Source organism: Phalacrocorax carbo, chromosome 10 (genome assembly GCF_963921805.1).
Source record: "Phalacrocorax carbo chromosome 10, bPhaCar2.1, whole genome shotgun sequence".
Lineage (NCBI taxonomy): Eukaryota > Metazoa > Chordata > Aves > Suliformes > Phalacrocoracidae > Phalacrocorax > Phalacrocorax carbo.
Window position 1 is genome coordinate 19,831,144 of NC_087522.1, and position 22,551 is coordinate 19,853,694.

Below are 22,551 nucleotides of genomic sequence, written 5' to 3' on the forward strand. Positions count from 1 at the left end.
CTTCCTCTTCCTCTTCCTCTTCTTCTTGTTATTATTTGTCCCAAGCGCTTTCTACCAGAATGTTCCTCTGTGCAAGGCTTTCCCCCATGTGAGTTTTTTCCCCGGTGATGTGCCCCCTCTCCACCCTGTTCCAGCCCACCATATTCAGCATCATCCCCCATAACCCCTGTGCTGCTGCACCCCCCACCTGCCCATTGCCCCCACCAAAACTCTGATGCCCCCACCCTTCCCTGCACCCCACACTCCCTCCTCTTGTGTTCTGGATTTGTGCTGGAAATGGTTTTGCTTAGGCAGGGCTGTGTTGGTTACCGCTGAGCAGCACTTACGCAGCACTGGGGGCTCTTATGCTCCTCACACCACCCCACCTGTGAGCAGGCAGTGGGGACAGAGAGCTGGGAGGGGACACACCTGGGACAGTGGACCCCAGAGATATTCAGACCATATGATGTCATGTGCAGTAATAAAACCAGGGGAGAGGTTGGCAGGGGGCCGCTGCTTATGGGCTGCCTGGGCATGGCGCAGCTGGTGGTGAGTGATTGTTTTCATTTGCATCACTGCTCTTTCTCGGGTTTTCTTTTTCTTTTTCTTGTCTGTTTTTTTTTTTCTTTTCCTTACTGCCGGTTGGTGGTTGTTTTAAGTGTTTTTATCTCAACCCATGGCTTTTCTCACTCTTACTCCTCTGATTCTCCCCCCCATTCCACTGCAGGGAAGTGAGTGGTTGTGTGGTGCTTAGTTGCCAGCTGGGGTTTAGCCACAACAGAAGGTTAGTTAGCAAGCTCTGCCTGGCTAATGCTTTAGGTGCTCCATGTTACTCCTACCATCTTGATAGGCCATCCTCATCTTCATTGCTACTTTATGCTGCCTTTTGCATGGTGTGAGTACTGCTGCTTATGGAGCAAACATACCTGTCTCCCACCCTCTGGGAAGTAACTCTGCCAAAGACAAAGAGTGAAACAGCCATGGCACAATCTACAGTGATTCTGCCTCTCCAGGTGCCCAACAGGCCCCTCTTTCTTGCCTCTTACTCTGTCCAGCCAGGCTGGAAAGTGTGGTTGCTGGCCCCGAGGTCATCACCTCTGCATGGGACAGAGGTGGCCTGAAGGGCTTTGCACCAAGTAATTTCTTTCGTCTTTGGGCAGCAGCGGTTCTGCCGCTGCTTCAGGCAGCTGCTTTCTTGAGGGCAAGGAGCTGGGACAACAACAGGCTGCTGCAGACTCTGATCAGGCTGAGAGGCTGTTCCCTGGGGACCTAGTGCAGGGAAAGGGAGGTACTCACAAGCACTTGTCAATCCCACTTAGTAGGAAAGTGACGATTAAGATGTTAGTGTAAGAGATTTTTTATAATACTGAACTAAATTACATTTGGGATCATATGTATGAATATGATTTATGCAACCGCAGTGCTGCTCACAAGGCTTAGAGGATTGTTCTCAGCCTGCTCCCCTGTATAGACCCACCCAAGGCTGTTCTAAAACCCAGTCAAGTTAATCACTGGAGACAGTTTCAACAAAAGATAATTGATTAACCGGAAACAGGTGTATATTAAAATACAAAGAAATTAATGTCTTAGAATTGTTAACTTTAGTTCAGCCATTAATAGTACATCTTGAAGTCTTTCTCAGAATTGTATAGGATGGATTAGAAGAAAGGAGCGATTGTGAAGATAGCGACCCAGAGATGAGATGACCCTGAAACTGAAACAGGAATTGGAACCAGGAAAGAATAATTAAGCTGAGACCAGGAATAGAATGGATTTTAATAAATGATGAGTTTCGAGAACTAAAAAGTTGGATGAAAATTTGCAAAGGCTTCAGGCTTTAAGTAATAGATTAGGTAATGGGACTTAAATGGTATATAAGCTGTACGTCTTTTTGGATGATTCCACACACTGAGGTGATGCCCCCACTCTGAGTTGTGAATAAAGCAAACCTAGAGATACCCACGTCTGGTCTATTCATCCTTTAATAGAACTGGTGACCCAGATGGGACACTAGGACACAAGAGGAAGGAAAGCCAGGAACTCCTCTGAATGAACCCGTAACCATTGCTCTCTTGCCGGCAAATCTCAGGTGAGTTCACCTAAAGAGGCTTGGTGTGGGTGATTCCAGACAAAAACTGGGAGTTCTCTTGTGTTTAAACTTGCTACAACTTACTGTTGAGTAAGTATAAGATTATGGGAACTACACTCAGCATTGAAAGGGGGACAACCCTTGCTGAGGTTTTAGAGAACTGGAAGAAGATACCTCTGGCACAAACCTTGCAGAAGCAAAGGTTGGTTAAGTTGTGTCAGGAGGAATGGCAATTCCTGACTTGAAACAGGGGAGGAGGACCTATGGGCGTGAGGCCTCCTGCAGGTATCTTTAAGCCTCACAAACAAAAATTCTTAATAATAATTTTAGAGGATACTGGCAGCCAGGATATTGATTATTGTTATATATGGTATAATTGGGCCCAAGAGAGGCTTAAACCATCTACGCCAGGAGTAAACTCACTTCCCTCTGCCCCTGAGGCTGAGGAAGCTAACCTTACTACTGTAGGAATGTACCCTCTGAGATTAGAGTACATTCCTAATCCAAGGGCAAGACCAGGGGCACCTCCAGATGTTTCCTCAGTCACTGCAGTGATGAGACATGAGCCTTGGAACAAGGAGATTTAATTGCTTGGCAAAGTAAAATGCCAAGACTGAGAAAAGATGCTGAAAAATGTACACAGTTACTACGTGGAATAATTACAGATTATTCTCCCAGCTGGAATGATACGCAAAGCTTATTAAGAGAATTGTTTCAAACAGAGGAAAGAGAAAAATTTTTTCAAAAGGATAGGGAAATTACTCAGAGAGGTCAGGGATTAAACCCATGGCCTGATCAAAATCCTAATTGGACTTTAGTAACTACAGCAGGTATGCAAGCACACCGAACTGCTACACAGCAGTTAGTAGAAGCCGTTCGGCAATGTGGTAAAAGAACTACAAATTGGGCAAGAGTGTTAGAATGCAGACAAAAATTGGATGAGCATCCCAGTGATTATTGGACTAGATTAAAAGCAACTTTGCTGAAATACGGAGGAATGACGAGAAAATTTTCAAGAACCATTGGCTGTAAGTGGTTTTGTAGAGCAATCTTCCCCAGGTACAAATAAATACTTCAAAAAACATATGCCAGGATGGCAAGGAGAGACTTTAACAAAAACACTTGGTATTGCTGCTTTTGTCTATGATGGAACTGATGAGGAAAGGCAGAAAAGTGATGATGAAAAGCAAAAATTAGAGAAAAAGCAAGAGCGAAGGGAGAAGGAAAGAGAAATTAGCCTATTAGCAGCTGCCATAGCCCAAATCTCTAATCTTAGAGGGAGAGGCAGAAACTTTCCCTGAGGAAATTTTAGGGGTAGAGGGTGAGGTAATCAAGGTAGAACTCCCAATTCTACATTACAGATGCAGTTCAGTTCTAATACTTTAGAATGGTCTTATTGCAGAAATTTAGGTCACACACAGCATGAGTGTCTGCTCCGTCTGATCGCCCCTGAGCCAGGACCCACATCTACATATCCACCTCGGCCGCATTCACAGTGAATGGATGGAAAGCTTCTTCCTTACTGGAGAATCACTGAAACGTCCAATGAGGGAATAGAGGTAAATGAGTGTGGACTGATTACTGCAAAGGTAAACAGAATTTATGTTAACTTCCTTATTGATACAGGTGCAACATTATCTCTCCTAAATTATACAGTGCCACAAATATCAGAAGAAACCGTAATTATAAGGCGGGTAGTAGGGGAAGAAATAAAAAACTTCTCTAAAACCCTTCCAATTGTCTTAGCTGGAAAACTGGCATGGGGAAGATTTGTGATATCCCCAGATTCTCCTGTATCTTTGTTAGGATGAGATCTCTTGTAGGAATTTAGCACTCAGATATCTCTAGCTCCCAGTGGGATTCATTTAGTCTTAATGGGATCCGAAGTCATACAAATTTTAAAAGATGAAGTTTCATCCCCTAAAATTCCAGAAGGAGTAGAGGCAGTTCCCTGGGAACTATAGAGTACTTCTAGTGAAGATGTAGGTTTATTTTTATCTGCAGAACCAGTGGTAATCAAAACAAAAGGCGGAATACCTCCCTCTATTAGACAATATCCCATCATTGATGAGGCCGTACTGAGTATTCGAAAACAAATTGAGTTTTTCTTAAAGAGGTGAATCCTTAAAAAATTATAATACCCCCATATTACCAGTGAGTAAACATCAGTTGGGTAAAGGTGGAGACCCAGAATATAGATTCGTTCAGGATCTACAAGCTGTAAATGAGCGTGTAATTTCACCACACCCTGTGGTTCCTGACCTGAATCTGATTCTTACTCAAATACCGGTATGAGCACAATATTATACTGTTTTAGATTTAACTGGTGCATTTTTTAGCATTTGTAATGCTGAAGAGAGTCAGTTGATCTTTGCTTTTACCTGGCAAGGGAAACAATTAACTTGGACCCGATTGCCACAAGGATTTACTAGCTCACCCACTATTTTTTCCCAAATTTTGAAAAATTATTTAAAGGATTTGGAATTTGTAGGAAGGTCTGTCTTGATTCAACATATCAATGATATACTAATAGCAAGTTGTACTAATGAAGAATGTGTGTGGGACACTGAATACCTGTGCATACAGCTGGCAAAAAAGGGTCATTGTGCATCTCCATCCAAGTTACAACTCTGTCAGCAACAAGTAAAATATCTTGGGTTTATTCTTAAACCAGGAGAGAGAGATATAGACCCTGAAAGAATAAAAGCAGTACAGGAAATACCCAGACCTGCACTGAGAAATAGTTAAGGGGATTTTTAGGTCAGGTTGGATTCTGCAGACCATGGATCCCTGGGTTTAGTGAAGTTGCTAAGCCACTTCACGAAGCCACAAAAAACGAGGAAACAGACCCAATACAATGGGGCCCTGAGAGGGAGAAAGCATTTCGAATCCTGAAGGAAGCTCTATTAAAAGCCCCAGCTTTAGGGATTCCAGATTATACAAAACCCTTTAGACTTTATTGTACCAAGAATAAAGGAACAGCAAATGGAGTTTTAACTCATACTTTAAGTCCCCATGAAAGACCTGTAGCGTATTATTCCTGCACCCTAGATGCAGTAATTAAAGGAACCCCATTTTGCATCCGAGCTATAGTAGCCGCTGCTGAGTTAGTAGAAAAGACTCGAACCATAGTTTTGGGACATGCTGTTACAGAGCTGGTTTTCCCCTTTACACTGTCCTCACACCATCTCTGGCTATTTTCCAGTTACAAGGTCTATATTATGTGATGCTGGAAAGGACAGAAAAAAATGACAGCCAGGGGGCGTATCTTTAATTCAGGCAGTTGAAAAAATCAGCCTGTGGCTTGTGAATGCAGCACCTTTGATCTATTGCCATCAAAAGCCACAATACCAGACTTTACAGAAGTATTGTACTCAGGAAGTAGCCACATCAGGTCTTGCTTTACTGTGCATATTGAAAGCAATAAATAAATAAAAGTTATGCTGACACTGGAGTGAAAGTGAATTCCTGTGTGTCCTTGATACACTGTCACTGAAATAGTGTTAAATTGCCTCTGCAGAAGTTGAGACGTATCATTGTGACATGTTCATTTACTGCCAGTGCATCGCCTCTGCTTCACTGAGTTGTTGTGTTACGTGCTTAACATCACCTCTCAAAAGGACTGGCTGTATGTATGTTGTGGTTCAGCCTCAGTCAGCAACTGAACACCGCGCAGCCGCTCACCCACTGCCCCCACCCCTGTGGGATGGGGAGAGGATCGGAAGAGCAAAACTTGTGCGTTGAGATAAGCACAGTTTAATAATGACAATAAAATAATTATAATAATAATGATGATGATAATAATGACAATAATGATAATATAATAAAAGGGAAAAAGAGAAAAAAACAGAAACACAAATGATGCAACTGCTCACGACCCACCAACTGATGCTGCCTGTCCCCGAGCCGTGATTGCTGCCTCCCTCCCCCGGCCAGCCCCTCCCAGGTAACACACTGGGCATGACGTTACATGATATGGAATATCCCTTTGGCCAGGTTGAATCCGCTCCCTTAGCTGTGCCCCCTCCCCTCCTGGCTGCTTGTGCCCCCAGCAGAGCATGGGGAGCTGGAAATGTCCTTGACTAGCACAAGCACTGCCCAGCAACAGCCCAAACCTCTATGTGTTATCTCAACATAGTTTTCATGCTAAGTCCAAAGCACAGCACTAGGCCAGCTGCAGTGAAGAAAATCAACTCTATCCCAGCTAAAACCATGACAGTGTAAAATGCTTTCACCCTTGCTACCCACTTCTTCTTTTAAAATATGTATAAAGTTAAAGCCAGGATGTATCAAATCTAAAGAAATCTCCCGCTTGCTTACCTGAAGCCAGTGAGCAGCTCTCTGTGTAACCAGCAAGGCGTGCCCTAAGCAACCTGTGGCGAGGTGCTTGCCATCAGTTGTTCCTTGCGGCACATCCTAGCCCTGCAGAGGAATCTCCTACCCTGTAAGCTCCCTGGCAGAGTCAGCACGGAGCTGACTGTGCACCGTAGTATCTTAAGTGACTGTCTCCTTACTCTGAAAGGACACAAAATTACTGATTTCAATGTTATCTCTGTATTTTTAATGCAACGTAGTAACAGGAGGATGGCTTAAGGAGGGACCCACCTCTGTTCAAATAACTTTCACTAGTAACCCTGGGTCGGATTGCTTTCTCCTACTGGGAAAACTGGGAATGAGATGAGAACTCCCTCCACTGAGGAGAGTTCCCTGAATTGTCCCCTCGTGTCCGAGGATAGGAGAAGATGTAGGATGGTTTGCACCTCTAAGGTCCTCTTCAGAAGTTGCAGAACAGCTAGACTGGGTCTGAAAAGCCTGTGGCCATTCTTCCACCACCTCCACCTTCTGGCTACCACCTGGGAACTTCTCTTCCCTCTGAAGACTTTCATTGTTGTCCCCTTCAGAGACACATTGAAATATGGTTTAATTCGCAGATACTGCCAAACGTGAAGCCTGCTGATTCTCATCTGCGCCATCTGGCCTGCTTTTCACAGTGTAAATGGTGGCTCCCGCTAAGGTTAATTTAAGGCTTAATTTCATCCTCTACATAAGATGCACGAAGCCTCCAGGCTGTTTCACTCCCTGGTATAGAAGAGTGATTCCTGCTGAAGGACAGGGCTTTGGTGACTCCCCTGGTGCTCGCTGCCCCGAGGCTTTGCTCTTGCGCAGAGGTAAATGGCAGAGAAAGGAAGGCAGCGCCAGCCCCGCTGCCTCCAATATGTGCTGCTTCTAAAGCAGAGACAGGGGACAAGAAATGGAAACTGCCCTCGGGGTCAGAAGTCAGTAATAAAGGATAAACGATTGCTGGGGTGTGTTATGCACTGCTGTGCACAGCATGCAAGAGACACAGGCTGGTACCAATTTTCAGCTACAGAGTATGGCTTTTTTTGTTGTTTTTAGCCTAAGATGGTAGGCAGGCTTTCCATTTAGGACACCGGTGTAATATTAATGCATCTCTTGGGAGATAAGATGCTAGTTTTTCACAGAAATAGTCTGTTTTGAATGCTTCTCATGCGGTCACTTTCTGTGGTTAGTGGAATGACAGAGGATGGCTCATGTTGTGTCTAGTACGGAGAAGTTTTCTCCCAAGAAGGTGGCCATGCTCTGAAAGTTTTGTCCAAGGCTTAGCTTCAGGCAGGTCCTAGGGCTTGCATGGAGACTCATTGCTTCATTGTGCTGGTATGACTGCAAAGGATGCTATTATTTTCAGCATCTTCTACCTGATACACTTGCCACAAGGATAATTCTGCAGTTTTTCTCCTAGTCCACACACAATTTGTTATCCCTCTAGTCTGAGCGTGGCCATGAATAGGAGAAATGACTGAGCCAGAGGAATCTGCTGTAGTCAGTCTGTGGAGAGCTGGGTCTGAGGTGGCCCGTGGGGGTGACAGTCACCATGAGCAGGGCCAGGTGGGACCATGAGCTTGGCAACCACACGTGGTTTGTTGAACAACCTGCAGTGCCTTTCTGCCCACCGAAATAACATCCCTTCTTCTATATTAACTCGTTTACTTCTTACTGCAGGCTTAACTCTAAAGCTGAAATGGAGAAAGATCCAGCTGAGTACTTGGTCAGGTCTGTGAGTCCTTTCTGCTCCTTTTTGTCACCGGTACTAAATGTAGGACATGCCATAGTGCTGGAAGCAATCTCTCTCTTTTTTCAATGTTGGCAAATCTCGCACTTCAGAGGAAGAAAAATTATAAAGGTTGTTTTGTGGGAGTAGCAAAGGAACCTTTTGCTAACTCAGAGGTGTTGCAATAAATAACTCAGCAGGGTCGTGTGTTCTTATTTTGCTGTATTATAAAAAGCGCAAACTTTGCACTGCTTAAAATAATAAGTGAACTTGCTTACCCTTGAGTTCTTGACTGCATCCCTGCCTCAAACCTCTGTGGAAACCACCCAAGAGCAGAGGAACAGGTCCTCTCCTAGAGCTGCTGCTCCCATCAGTTTCTTCATTGTTGATTTTGGGCGCAGGAGAGAGCTCCCATTTTCCTCCATACGTCAGCGGCTACCTGCAGAAGATACCAGCCCCTGCTCCTGCAGCATCAGGAAGACAGGTTCTGGTTTTTGTTGGGTGCTTTTGGTTTGGTTTTGTTTTGTTTTGTTTTGTTTTTCTAAGCTCTGCAAAATAGAGTAAATATTTTTAGCATCTCCTTTTTAATAAGGAGTCTTGAAAACGAGCTTTTTATGGTGGGTGTGAGAAAGCTGACTGGCTGCAATGGAATTAGTCCGTGTTCAAAAAAGGTGCTGGGTATCTCAGCCCTGATGGAAGTATGGCTGGAGGCTTGTGTTAGAGTCACTGCTGAAAGCACAACTGTGAACAGGGCAACAGCACTCATGGCAGAGTTCTGCCTTTGGGAGGATACACAAGCACTCAAGGACTCTGGGTGTCAGAGGTAGGCTGTGCTCTTAGGTGCGCTCATCTCAGCGGCATGCAAGGCTGTGAGAAGAATTAAAACCATGTGGCAAAAGGTGGGAATGCTGTGGCTTTTGTAGCAAGACGGAGGAGCAGGCTTATTGGAAAGATTGCCAGAGAGGAGGGATTGTAACTCACTTGGCAATAGCCACTGCTTTAATTGCTCCTTTCCTTTCCTGACTCTGCTAGAGGCAAAACACTCGTGCTTGCTGCGGACGAGAAGGTGAGGAGACTTCACCAGGAGAGAGATGGAAAGGTAGGAGTGTAGCAGATGTGACTAAAAGCTAAAGCCCTGCTGATAGCGGGTCAGTGTGTTTAAAAAAAACAAACAAAAATATGTGCTATGGCAAGTGCATCTCAACCAGCAAAAGAAGATGTCCTATTTCTCAGTAAGTTAAAACCACCTTGAGTCCCAACTGGAGTCCAGTCCCAGGTGCTCAGAGAAAAGGGGTCTGCAGCCAAGGGTCTCTTTTTCTCTCCCCAACTTCTGCTGAGCAAGACACTGTGAGAAAACACAGCTGAGCTTGCACTGGCGTGGCCCAGCTGGGCTGCAGGGGCATGGCTTATGGTTGCTCTTCTTTGCGGGTAGCTGTGTGTATGTGGCAGCTGCTCAGGGGGACAGAAGTCAGCCTTTTGGTGCTGGAAAGCTTTTGGGTATCTAAACATTGACTGGAAGATGCTGGAAATCCCTGCAACTCAATGGACTTGGATGTTCAGAAACCTCTCTACCCTGGAGCAGCAGCTCTCTAGATCCCTCTCTGATCAAGTGCATGGTACTTCAGCGAGATGCTCTGACCCATGAAGGGATGCAGGGAATAGCAGTGAGGCCAGTGACTCTCTCTTTCTGCTAAGTTTCTCGTGTTGTAGTTTCTCACTGAACATAAATACAGAGTAGGTGTCCTTTAATGTGGAAGTTATTTTAGGTTAAGAGAAATAAGGTAGGCTTACTGTGCAGGCAGAGCTGGCTTTCTTCCCTATGTAGGGGGAACATGGGCTCCAAAACAAGGGCAGAAAATTCCCAGCCATTCAAAGGTACCCTGGATGGGTAAAATAAGTGTGCTTATTTTATGTGCCAAGCTTGGATTAGGAGGAGCAGGAAACACTGTATTCAGGGTTTGAAGCCAGCCTGCAGCAAGGGAAGAATGATTTTGTTTGGAGGAGATGTTTTAGCCCCTAGCTTTGGCTAATGCTGAAGGAGCTAGAAGAGCTCCACTAAGCCCATGTTCTCCTTTTAGCTTGTGGCTGGCTCCTGGTGCTGGCAAGGGGTTGGGTTTGGTGACTACTCACTACACAGAAAATCATTCCAGCTGCGACTGACTGCTGCTGAGTAACAGCCTTGTTCAAAAGCAGTGGTGGTGGTTGTGACTCCAAGGGACCACCCTCAGACCTCTGTGCAGCAAAGGAGGAACAAGACACCCCTCCAGGCTAAACTCACAGGGGCACAATGTTGTAGAGCCTTTGGCTTCCCCCTGCAAGCAGGCACGAGTCCAGCTTGCAGCTCTGTGCTGGCACCCAGGAGCAGAGAGCCCCGTGTGCCCACTCCCTGAGCTGCTCCTGCATCCCAGCCTTGCCACTGCCTCTGGCCTGTTGGATCCCAGCACACCAGGGCAGACTTCTGCCACAAAGCTTTCATCCAGCAGCATGGAAGGAGGGGATTTAATGAGCCAGCCTTAGGAAAGGCCATTGGGAGCCATCCCATTCACTTCCTGAAGGGAGAAGAGCATCTCCCTGTCCCTGCCCCTACAGTGCTCTGCTGCAAGCACACTGTTTGGCTCCTAAGTGCAGTGCAGGGAGGATCCAGAGGCAGGCTGTCAGAGGAGCTGCACCTGGGCTCTGCTTCATTCCCAGACCAGGACAGGGGAGCAGGGGAAGGGAGAACAGTTGCTTTCCAGGTGAACTATAAGGAAAGAGGAGACCTCACAGGGAAGCAATGAATAGCTGCTGTGGATAGTGCCCTGCAGAGGAATAAAGCATCCTGATAATCTTCTTTTTGTCCAGGCAAGAAGGAGGAGGCTTGAAAGATGTTTCTCGGTCTTGGTTCTAGTGTGTTCTCTGTACCAGGTATATTGATACTGTCTGTGCCTGAAGATGGTTGCAAAGTTAGCAAACAAATTGCTTCACATGAGTAACATCCTCTCCCTCCCTGCTCCCCCAGCTCTCCCCAGCTCTGAGCACAACAGGCAAGCCGGCTTCTTCCCACCTTTCCCTCCAGCCCTCTCCCTCAGCTTTCCGTTTGCTCTTCTTTGACTAATTGTGGCTGTCTTCCGCGGTGGAAATTAGCATCACCCCGGCATGCTTGGTGGGAGCTGTGGGGGGATGGTGCTGCCCCAGGCGGAGGGGAAGCCCACCCGCTGTGGTGGTGCTGGGGAGCTACTTGTTCTGCTTGGAGAGTGCAAAGGAGGTGAGATGTGGCCTACAGACGATCGATCGATCGATCGTAGCTGCTCACGCCTTTTTCACAATGCTGGCTTTCTGTCTAGAAGATACTATTCATCCTACTTGCAAAGTCTTTCAGACTTGAGTATTTGATGCAGAAAACATATAGAGACGGGCAGCGAACACCCCAGGCTGTTAACTGGGCACCTTCCTTCCCTGTTTCACAGCCCACCTCACATGCAGCTTTGGGCCAAGCCCTGTGGGTGCAGAGGTGGGCAGGAAGGTGCCTGGTCCCACCTTGCCACGCACCCTGCAGCGAGGGACCTTTCTGTGTCTGCGCACCAGGTCCTGTCCCAGTGTATTTCACGGGGCTGGGGGGCAGGCTGAGGAACTGGAGCTTCTGCCAAACCAGTCTGAGCCTTCGCTGGGAGGCTCAGAGGGCCTGTGTTTTAGTGAGTCGGCTGGTGTCGTTCGTCCCTTGCAAGCTGCTAACAAGCGCTGTATCCAACTCATCTCCCTCCACCATCTATTCACACATATATACATAGATTTGTGCACATACATGCATATAAAAATACACACAGATACATAAAAAGATCATGTGTATTAAATGCATACCTCACACATATGCCATCTTTCAAAAGAAATATTCCATAATGAGGTCTATTTTTATTTTTCTGTTTTGCCAGAAAATAATTTTCTCAAAAATAATTTCTGAGAATCAGATTTTTCCTCTGATTTTCTTTCCCCATGGGCAGAGAGCAGACCAGAAAGTTTTACCTTCAGGTAAAACATGATGTGCTTTATAACTGGAGGCTGTGTCACTACTGTAGCTGCCATTGCCAGACCCACAGAGAAAGTAGCACGTGGGCAAACAGCCCTGGCAAGGACAACAGCCGTAATCCTGCACGTAGGGACACTGCTGCTCCTCCACTGTGCAGCAGCCAGGTCAACCATGGCCTCAGTTTCTCCAAGACTTTCAGTGACCCGCTCAAGTCATGCAGGCAAGCATCTTTCTAGCTCCCCTGGATGAGGGTCGGTGGTGGCAGCTCCCCGCTGCATGGCCGGGCATGCAGCGTCCGTGTGCTGCCTGTCCCAGGGCAGGGGCTAACATGGGTTTTGAAGTTAGCGTATAGGAAGCCTGATGTGACATTTTCCTTGCTGCTGCCTTTCTCTGGATAAATAGTCTCAGATTATGAGGCCTATAAAACTAGTGCATTTCCTAGCACTAGCATCATGTAAATAAGCCAGGTCAGACAGCTGGCGTGCCAGAAATTTCCTCAACATTTTCCTGTCCACATGATTTAACAAAATACAACTGTATTCTAAGAGCCCTGGAAATGCATCACTCTTACATAGATGGGGGGTGTTTGTAACACCAAATGTTACAGAAAAGAAGACGAGTAACTGTTTCCCCTTGGAGGAGGTGGTGTGTGTGTGTGTCCCAGATGGGGCTCATGAGGAAGATGAAGGGAGGGAGCTGCTGAGTTCCTGTAGCTGCAGGGCAGCAAGGAAGAGGTGGTGTTATAAAGAAAGGCACTGAATAAATTTGAATTGTTTTGCAGGGTAATTGGCTTGCACTTATTACTGCTGTAATGGGATAGCCAGCGAAGCAGAAGTGTGGCTGTTTCTGCAGCAGGAAACATCAATTATGGAGGAAGAAGGACGTGCTATATAAGGTCAGGAGACAGTAGGACAGAAAGAACTATGGTCAGCTTTTCCTCTGCCTGTCCAGGTGATGTTTGCCGTGGTAGGGTGTGAGTTCCCAAGGTAACATGAAATGAATCTTGTCTCCTATCTAAGGAGAAATGGGTCAGTATTTGCCATCCCTAGAGCCCTGATACCACAGCCTGCCACTTTATGGGTGCTAATTATGGTAGTAAGGTCATGACTTCAGCTTACTTTCTGAAGGCTGTGTGTGAAGAAATGTGAACCGTACAAAAGTGAGATGTGGGTACTCATTTTTGGGTGGACAGCTGCGCAAAAGACAAGATTTTATTTTATGGAGTCCTCTCCTTTATCTGCAGAGATTTATTGAAAAGCTTAAGGTCAGGGAAGACCACTACTCTCTCTAATCTCTTCTGTCTGCCACACATTAGTATGTTTCACCTACTTATCACTGGGTGAATTTTAGTGTTATTCTAATCTATGGCAAGAAAAGCCTGGGAGCAAGCTCTGTGGCACATTGTCTCTGGCACTTGCTGGGGATTTGCGTGCCTGCATTAATGCTGCCTGGACCGACACACATCTAAACATGTCCCAGCATGGACCCTCCAGGAGGTGTTTGGAGCAGCAGCTGGCTGGGGACTGCGTGGGCTGGCAGGCCTCTGCGGCTTGGCTGTGCACAGAGAGCTGGAAGGCAGAGGGGTCTCCAGGGGAAACCTGGCAAACCCAGCTGGCAGCGCCAGGAGAGGAACCAAGGTGCTTGGTGAGGGAGCCTGTCTCACACAGCAGGAAGGATCTTCAGGCCACACCATTTTTCATGGAGCTGGCGCCACTAATAGGGGAAAAAAGGGAAGCAGTGACCGGCCCAGGCTCCTCACGCTCACTGCTGGAGGGGTTGTATTTAATTACATACATTTGCCAAGGGTTGTTTTTATCTAAACATATACAGACCATTTTTTCCATGTGTATTGTTATCCAAGCTAGTTCCTGTAGCCTTTGGAGGCTGGAGGCTGGTGAATCCACTGGAAGAGATGATCTGGTTCTTTGTGGCCGTGCTGTCAGCTGGAGCAAGGTGGATATGTAAAGAAGTCATGAGTAAAGTCTACTCGTAGGGAAGAGGTGAAGCTCAATGAAATGGGAAAACTATTCCATACAGAGGTGCCAGGTTGGCGCTTTGTGGGAGGAGAAGGCAGCTCGTGTCATCTCCCAGCTGACCTGGTAAACTTGTGTAGCCTTTGCCCTTCCTGGGGAGCAGCTTGTAACTTGGCCAGGAGAAGTTCTGGCGTACATACCCAGCCGCAGCCTGCAGCAGCACCCCCGTGGAGACAAGCACACAAAGGACAGGTAGGGCAGTGCTTGATTTCCACATGGTTAAAAGGGTCCCGTGCACATCTGTGCTTTACAGCTGAGATGTGGTTTTGTGAAAGGGCTGTCCAGCTTTCTGGTATGCCCAAAGTGACTTTGAGGCTAGGGTTGTGGTGGCTGCAGAGATAGCAGCTGTGGGAGGGATGCTGAGGAGACAGGGCCCCTGGCAGGCTGCAAGCCAGGCAGCTCTCAAAACGCAAGTGCCCCGTCTCTGCTCTTGAGAGACACTTAATGGAGAGAGGGATCTTTTTTATTAAGAACAATATAGAAATATATGTAATGTCAGATTTCCCCAAAGCTACAGGGTAATGCAGGTGGGAAAGGCAGGGAAGCCAAGAAGCAGCAGCTGAGTGGAAAATCTGAAGCTTTATTAGCGCTCCATTTTTCACATGGAGCACTGTGAAAAGAGCCTGAGATCAGAAATGGGGAAAAGGACCTTTATTTGCAGTTATCTCATCCAGGCCCCTTGCATGGCAGACAGGTTACTTATTCCACCTGCTAGTCCTGCCTGCAGTTTGCTTAAATATCCTGGGGTCTCTGCTGTGCCGTTGGAAGTGTGTGTGTAGAAAGGGCTCTGATGTCTGTGCCCTGCCTCAGGAGGATGAACAGCATGCATGTAACCTCAGTGAGCCCTCTTTGGGGGACATGTGCTCTCCAGATGCAATGCATTAAGCTTAAAAAGCTTTGGCTTACCCACCTGCCCATCCATCTTGCTTTCCTAAGAAAATGTAGTGTCGGTAGTTGCTCTGTCTCTCCCACCTCCCCACAGTTGTGACTTCTGTCCACCAAGCTTAATAGAGACACAGAGCTCTCAGAGATGACCTGACCCTTCACGTTTCAAGGTTGAAATAAACACATTTTTACTTTGATTTATAGCTGAAGAACAGTGGAATTTGCTAAGCAGGCTCTGAGCTGATCTTGTGCCTTGAGGTGGGAGCTGCTTCTCTCGTGTCCCACACCAGTGTTGTGGGAAGCATGTCTTGGTGGGAAGACGGAGGAGACCAGCATCTCTGGCTGCAGGGTGGCCCTTGCTGTTCACAGGTAAGGCGCGTGGACTTTGCAGGGTGTGGGTATTTCACAGACAAATGTTAATAACAATGGGCTTTAGGGAGCAGGTAATGGCGAGATGTACTGAGGGAGGAGGGAAAATTCCCTTAGATTGCTTAGCTGCTTTTGAAGTGTGCAACAAAGAAGATTCTGCGTGTGTTTAATTTCTTGGCTAAAGTGGAGAGGCAGGGGTTCCTCCTCTACAGTCATATACATGACCTCGAAGGAGTCACTTGTGGAGCTGGGAGCTATTTGTATCAGCCAGCTTTGGGCAGAGAGCCTCATCTTCTTAGCCTTTTCCTGTAATCTCAGCTTACGCCTTCCCCATCTATGAAATGGGGCTGATCTCGGGCAGCCACCGGGCAGGGGCCGTGGCTCATCCCGCCTGGATGTGTGCAGAAGGTCCCGAGGTGCTCACAGCAAAGCTATGGGGGCTGATGCCCTGTGTTTGACCCTAGTAAGAACTTGGTTTCATAGCTTTCTGTATCAGTTCTCCTTGCTCTTTTCTGGTGGCAGCAGATCTAGATTCTTTAAGTCCTGAATGAAGAACTTTATCACCAATGCCTTCAGTTGTCCTGTTGCTGCCCTGTGGGGCTGCCCCTCTGCGCGCTGAGCTGTGGGGCTGGCACCTGCAGCTGTGCCCCAACAGGCTAGCTTATGTGGGAATGGGACTTTCCACCTTCTGCTGAAACTGATGCATAGGACCTATGCCCTCTGAAACCATATTCCTAGATATATATGCGTTTCCCCTGAGGTCACTTCTTTTCTGACTGAGACTTAGTGCTCGGTTAATTCTTCACAGTCTATTAAAAGCTCTTCATGTGTAATGTTCTCTCTTTAGTATGGGGTGCCAAATATATCCAACCATCAAAACCTTTGCTCTCAGAGGGACAGGCTAGGCATAGGGGGTGTTTATGGGGGGGGGACATGTGTGCACAAAGCTGAGTACCATTTTTCCTGTGTTTATCTTCCCCTGCCACCAAAAAGGCATCTCAGGGCAGGTGGGAAAAGTCACACTGCACTTTCATAGCACCTTAGTGGTGTTACTCTGCTAGAAACAGCACTAAAGCTGTGGCTTTATGGGCTTGCGATCACAGTTCAGCTCCTCATTTCGTTCCAAGCCTTGGCTGCATTATCTGTTAGGAAGATAATTCCCTGACCTTGTGGTCAGGGGATGAGTTCTTTGCTTGGTGATTAAGCCACTGCTGTAGATAACACGCCATATTTAATCCCTTTGGTAGCTGGTCCTGGGGAGGGGTGGGGCAGGAGGGACTGCAAAAATACAGCGGCTTGTGATAGGTCTGGGGACTTCAGAAACGGTGGCAACAGTACAGAAACTGGCTGTGTATGCCCATCCTCCTAAGTTAATTTGGTGGCAGACTGGAAAACAACAAGGATATTTAGGGCGCTCTTTTATCAAGTGATAGAGCCATATGGTGCAAAAAAGCCACAGTCGTCTGAGGGCTTAGGCATGTCAGAAATCAGGGACTCCCTTTGTATATTGATCCTGTCTGTTAGCTGGCATATTTAAGAAGGAGGTTTATAATTATTTTTCCTCCACTCTGTCGGTGGGGGAAGGGACTCCTGAATAACCAATTAATCCTGCTGACTCGAGCTGAGGAAGAATGAGACACAGCCTTTTCTGCTGCTTCAAAGTTGTGGCTGGGATATGGCTGTGAAGCGTCTGGCTGGCATGCTGGAAGGGGCCACAACCTGCCTTAACATCCAAGCAAGTGCAGCAAATGCATTAGAGTGTGGATGCATGACCAGGTTTCAGGGTTGTACAAGTCATCAAGGGTGGAAGCCCAGTTCCCCTGGGGATATTTAGGGTTCTGCCTGCAAGTGAAATCACAGTGAGAGCTTTGACTGACAAGGTTTGACCTAGGAGGTTTCATCCTCCCAACCAGCTGTCTGTCCCCACCTTTCTGCTGAGAGTTTGCTCCTTGCCCCTGCCAGAAAAGAGGATGGGGACATGAGCCCACATCCAGCCTGCCAGTGGTGAGACGCTAACTTTCTTGAGGGAGATCCATTCTTTTGAGCAATCATCTCTTCCCATGCTGTCACTGCATATTTGAGGATTATTATTCCCCTTTAATCTGGCTTTTCCCTTTCAGAAAGTCCCTTCCCTCCTTGGAAACAACCCCAGGCTCAGGTTTTCTTTGGCTGTGGTGTCACCTCTGCTAGGCACAGGAATGTGCTAGTTGCCTTTGGTCAATTGACCTTACTCAGCATGAACCCCGTCCCATGGTCCGGTGACAGAATCAAAACGGTTGCTTACAAAGCCATGCATGGATCTGGCCTTTGTGTAAAACTGCCAGCCTTAAACTTTCCTAATGAGAACTGAACTGTCGGCACCTTGTGGGTCTCTACCAATCCCAGGCCGTTTAACACTAAATTTGGTCTTTAAGAAAAAAAAAAAAAAGCAGAACTAAAACAATCTTCAGCAGAAATGTACTTCCTCATCCTGTGCTCTTGAGCTAGATACCTCTCCTGCAGCTCATCCTCCTGATCCTAGCACTGACACACGGCAAAGTCCTTTTAGTGCCAGCTCACATTCAAACACTGAAAGAAATGTTCCTCATCACCCTCCGCTTTGCAGGTGTGCCCTGGGCACCCTTGGCTGCTGCCCCAGAGCCCAAAGGGTGACAGGTTAGGTCAGGCTCCCTCCTAACATCATGGGGTGCTGCCTGCCAGCCCGCGGAGCACCTTTGTGAGCCTGCAGTGGAGGAAGCCACCAGGTTGAGGTGCTCCAGAAGGCATTTCTCTGCTACTGCAAGGGAGGAGCCTTCAACAGGAAGAAGACCTTAAAAAAAAAAATACATCATGACTCTCATGTAGGATCCCAGTACTATTTTCTTTATATTGTCCAGTTGTTTAAGTCCTCCATGCACTTATCCCAGTGCATCTCTTTTCCCTTCTTACTCCCACCATGCATTCAGGATGTTTCTTTGCTGTACTGGTGTGAAAGCCATCACTGTTGGAGACATCTAGAACAGCTTTTCTACATTTCCCCACTAACCCAGCTTTCCAGCCACCACCAACCCTTGTCGGGAAACACCTCTCCTTTCTTACCTGTGGTCCTAAGTACCTTCCACCTTTCTTCATTCCCTGAGGGTATCCAAAATGTTGTGTGAAAGGAATGTTGTTTGGCCATGCACACCTGTTGCATGAGACCTATAAACTGTGTCTCCTATGATTTGAAGGTTATTTAAATCTCCCATTTTGCCATTTCTTTCTTCTTACATTCTGCAATTCTTTCCTTTCATCTGGGGAGACATTTCGCCCCGTTGCATTTGTGCCTCCAACTTCCCCATAGAAAGGATGCTAAAATTGTACTCTATACATCTGATACGTTGGCTCCCCAGCCAGCCTTGCCTGCTTGCAGGATGCTTCCCTGTACTAGAGGACATTGCAGTGTGTTGTCATGGAGAGGATTCTGACAGTATTGCTAGGTCAGCGGGTACTGTACAGCACGTGAGTTTATACAGTGCTGGCATCAGGAGGGATGGAAAGGGCCCCTGCGGATTCCAGGAGACTCTGCAGAAATTCCCCTGGTAGCTTACCATAAATTTTCTGTGCATTTGGGGACTTGCAGGCTCTGACTGAATCACGTGGTATCAGCATTATATAGTGTCTTTGCAGGGAGGGGTCTGCAGGTTCCCAGAGACTGCAGGAGCTGCAAGGAATTGATAGAGCAGCACGGTGTAGTCTGATCAGAAAGGACAGTAGCTCTGGGTGTGAACATCACTGCCTTCAGGGATCTCTACTTCCACATTTTTTTGGTGGAACCGTAAATAAAATGCATTGAAATACCTGCTTGTGCAAAGAGGTAAGTGCAGGTTCTTTAAAAGGTTGTAGGAACCACAGAAAACTTCTGTTACAAGACAGAGTGCCTTCTGCCTGGAAAATACTAGGACTTGCAGCACCCAAGAGATGTGAGTTGGAGTGACAGCTACCATGCAAACTGACATGGAGTGTATCCACAGCAAACCTAAGATGTCAGGTGCTCTAACTAGTGTTGCAGAAAGCCCTGAAGGATCCCTCAGCCTGCCTACCTGCCTAGCATTTTCTGAGAGCAGGCAGGACAGCTCTGGCTTACTGAAACAATCCTCTCTGGCCTTACTTCCTCCTACGTGGCAGTAGGTGAAACTGCTAGCAGAAAAAGCAATGTCACGACCCAGAGCTGTTAAGATATGTCTAAAATTCCTGTCATGACAGGCCATGGAGGCCTGTATAAGCTAATTGTGAATTTACTAGTGGAGCTCCATATGGGTTGAAAAGCCTGTAAGAGGAAGCTGGAGAATACCGGACCTGTTAGCCCATCCTAGCCACTGCACAGTTAAGCTGCTAGTGGTGCCTGAGCATGTCTGAGCAAGTCTGTTTACCACTGACTTGGTTATATTCACACCTCACTGGCAGTCATCGCAGTGGTGATAGGGTGGACATATCCTAGACAGGCTGCCAACCCCACCCCAAAGTACAGTCGATGATGACGGCAGAAAGGACAACTTCCCTCTCAAGCAAGAAGGGGCACCTCTTCCCGTGCCAAGCAGCGGTTTAAGCATGGAGGGCAAACACCTAATCGCTTCTGGTGCTGCTAGTGCTCGCCCGATTCCTGCTACACTGTCTGGGAAAGCAATGCGAATGAAGCAAATTAGCAGTGGTGCTGCTATTTAAAACAGTAGCACCCCTTTGCTACACAGCAACATCCTAGTTCTTCCGTAGGTTTTCAATCTATACCACCCAAAGGCCCGAAGATCGGATTCAGACAGTTCCTGAAGTTGCTCATGCACAGGCATGCATCAGTTTAAGGAAGAGCAGGGCAAATTAGTTGGCTTGAAGCCTCTTACAGGCAAGTGGAGGCTTGGCTGCATCCTGTGGCCGGCTCCCCAGGTACCAAGCTGTGGGTGTAGGCAACGGGAGCAGGAGCCTCAGGGCCAAACTGGCTGGGAAATAAGAACAACTTGAATCTGGTGGGAGCAGAAAATGGTGCAGAGGCTTTTAGTCAGTGTCTGGGTGAGGGCTGCAGAAATCCCCTGATGAGAGAGTGTGTCACTCCTCCATTGGGCTTCATGTCAGATGTGGGCTGAGTCCACCCAGGACAGCTGTGTAGTGGTCCCTCTACAGTGAAAGCACTGCCTTTCTGGTCGTGGATCTCACCTTGTGTTCCTTTGATCTCAGTTTTTCCTTCAAGTCTGAGGAAACAGCTGCCACTGGGAGCTAAATAGGAAGGCTGCCTCATTCAGTGTGGACAGGAGACAGGTGCACAGGTAGCAAAGCTTGTGAACAGAGTGGGCCCCCTCCTAGGGTCTGACAAAATAAATGCAACTTGGCACTTAACAAAACTCTCAGCTGCTGGCATAATGCTCAGGGCTCTTTTCAGGAAAGAAAGGAAAATGTCTTTCTGCTTTACCTACACGTGTTTTGAGAGCCCTTCCTCATTTATTTTCCTATCTCTTATAAATCATTAAATTATTGTCAAAAATAGCACAGCTTACTTTGGAGGTGATTAAAAATGGGGAGAAATTATCCCCTCACCCTCTTACAAACCAAAACATTCTCAATAGCGTCCAGCAGACACAGAGCCAAATCTCTCACTCCCCACTGTTGAGTTTGCTGTCTGACAAGGTGCCTCTGTACCAGCTGCTCTTCCCCTTGGCTGCGCTGAGCTGTTTAAGCAGACGTTGCTTTGCCAACACCCAGGAACACAGTGTGCAACGTGGGTTATTGACAAACTCGTTGCTGTGCCCAAAATTACCACCATGTGTCCCTCCCATCCTGTTGGCTGGGTACAGTGCAGGCAGGGTGAAATTTCCACCATGATCTTGAAGCATAACCTATCCCAAGGCATTGTGATTTACATAAATAATAAAAAGGTTAATATATCTAGGCTGTGTTAATTCCTGGAGTAACTGTGCTGGCTCCAGGGAGGTAACTAATGGGATGAACTGGGCCCTGTAAATTTAACGTGCTGAAAGAAAGTGCTATTGTGTGCTGTCATACACATAGATATAAGCAATTCTAGCCAGCCAGGACGGTATAAGGATTCTTAGTCCCTACCTTCTCTTTCATTTAACATTTCCATCTGTAGCTCCTGCCCATTTCTGCTAATGCACCTTCCTCCTGCCCTGCCTCTGCCCCAGGCATGAAGAGCAGCCTTATGTATGCTGCTCACTGCCAGGCCCTCCATTTGAAAGCCTAAAGAGAAATTTTACGGACCCTTCAAGTGCTTCAGGGTTTGAGGGCAATGCCCAGAAGTGGAGCTGGCACCTTAAAACCTTCACCCTTCATGAAGCACCAGCTGCAGAGCAGGAACCAGAGGAGCCGCCACAGCAGGGCACAGGGACATCCTTCTCTTACAACGAGGAGCAGTTAATTAGAGCGCTGCTTGGGGAACAGGGAGGACATGAGTGAGAGCTCCAGTTAGGTCACAGAGTGCCAGTGTGGCCCAGGGCAAGTCACATCAGTTCTTTCTGCTTCAGTTTTCCCGTACTTTAGGCTGGGGGCAATAACTAGTTGACCTCACAGCCGGGTCCTGAGATTAGATGTGTTTTGTAATACAGGATGTTTCTTACTGACAGAGTGGATTTGTAATGCAGGGGGTTTCTTGCTAAACGGCAGGGATGTAGGAGATGAGCGCAAACTTGCCAGAGAATTATTTGGGTCCTTTTAGACTAGAAGCTTACTATAACAAGGTTGTATTTCACAGTGAAGAAATGTGCTCAAAGAATGGGCTAAGGACAAAGAAGTCAGACCTAGAACTGAATTTTTTATGCCCTAGCATTGAGAAGCAAATGGTGTGGGGGGCATATCTCATTACAAAGGCTCTGAACACTGGCCTTCCCCAGAGTTCTAGTTGCTCTGCATAAATAGAGAATGTGTTTCCAGGTATCTTGTAGAGAATAATTTTGCTTTTTTTCTTCTCTTCCCAGTGTTTTAGCTTCAAAACTCCAGCTTGTAACATCTTACCCAAAAAAAGAACAGATCTGCCTCATGCCTGGAAGCAGAAGTACTGATTTCTTTACCGTGCCTCAGTACTGGCTATTTGCAGTGGGTGCTACTTGCTTGCCAGGGGCTTGTGGGGCTGCACTCCCACAAGGATTTGTACTGGGGGCCC

At 47.1% G+C, this 22,551-nt stretch overlaps 1 long non-coding RNA gene across 1 annotated transcript in view; it reads left to right on the plus strand.

Annotated features, from left to right (window-relative positions):
- Positions 1 to 22,551, plus strand: part of LOC135315269 (uncharacterized) — a 26,421-nt gene continuing 3,870 nt past the window's right edge. The window contains exons 1-2 of the long non-coding RNA XR_010374703.1: positions 1 to 3,627; positions 15,264 to 15,428. This is a non-coding gene — a long non-coding RNA (uncharacterized LOC135315269). The remainder of the gene's footprint in view (positions 3,628 to 15,263; positions 15,429 to 22,551) is intronic.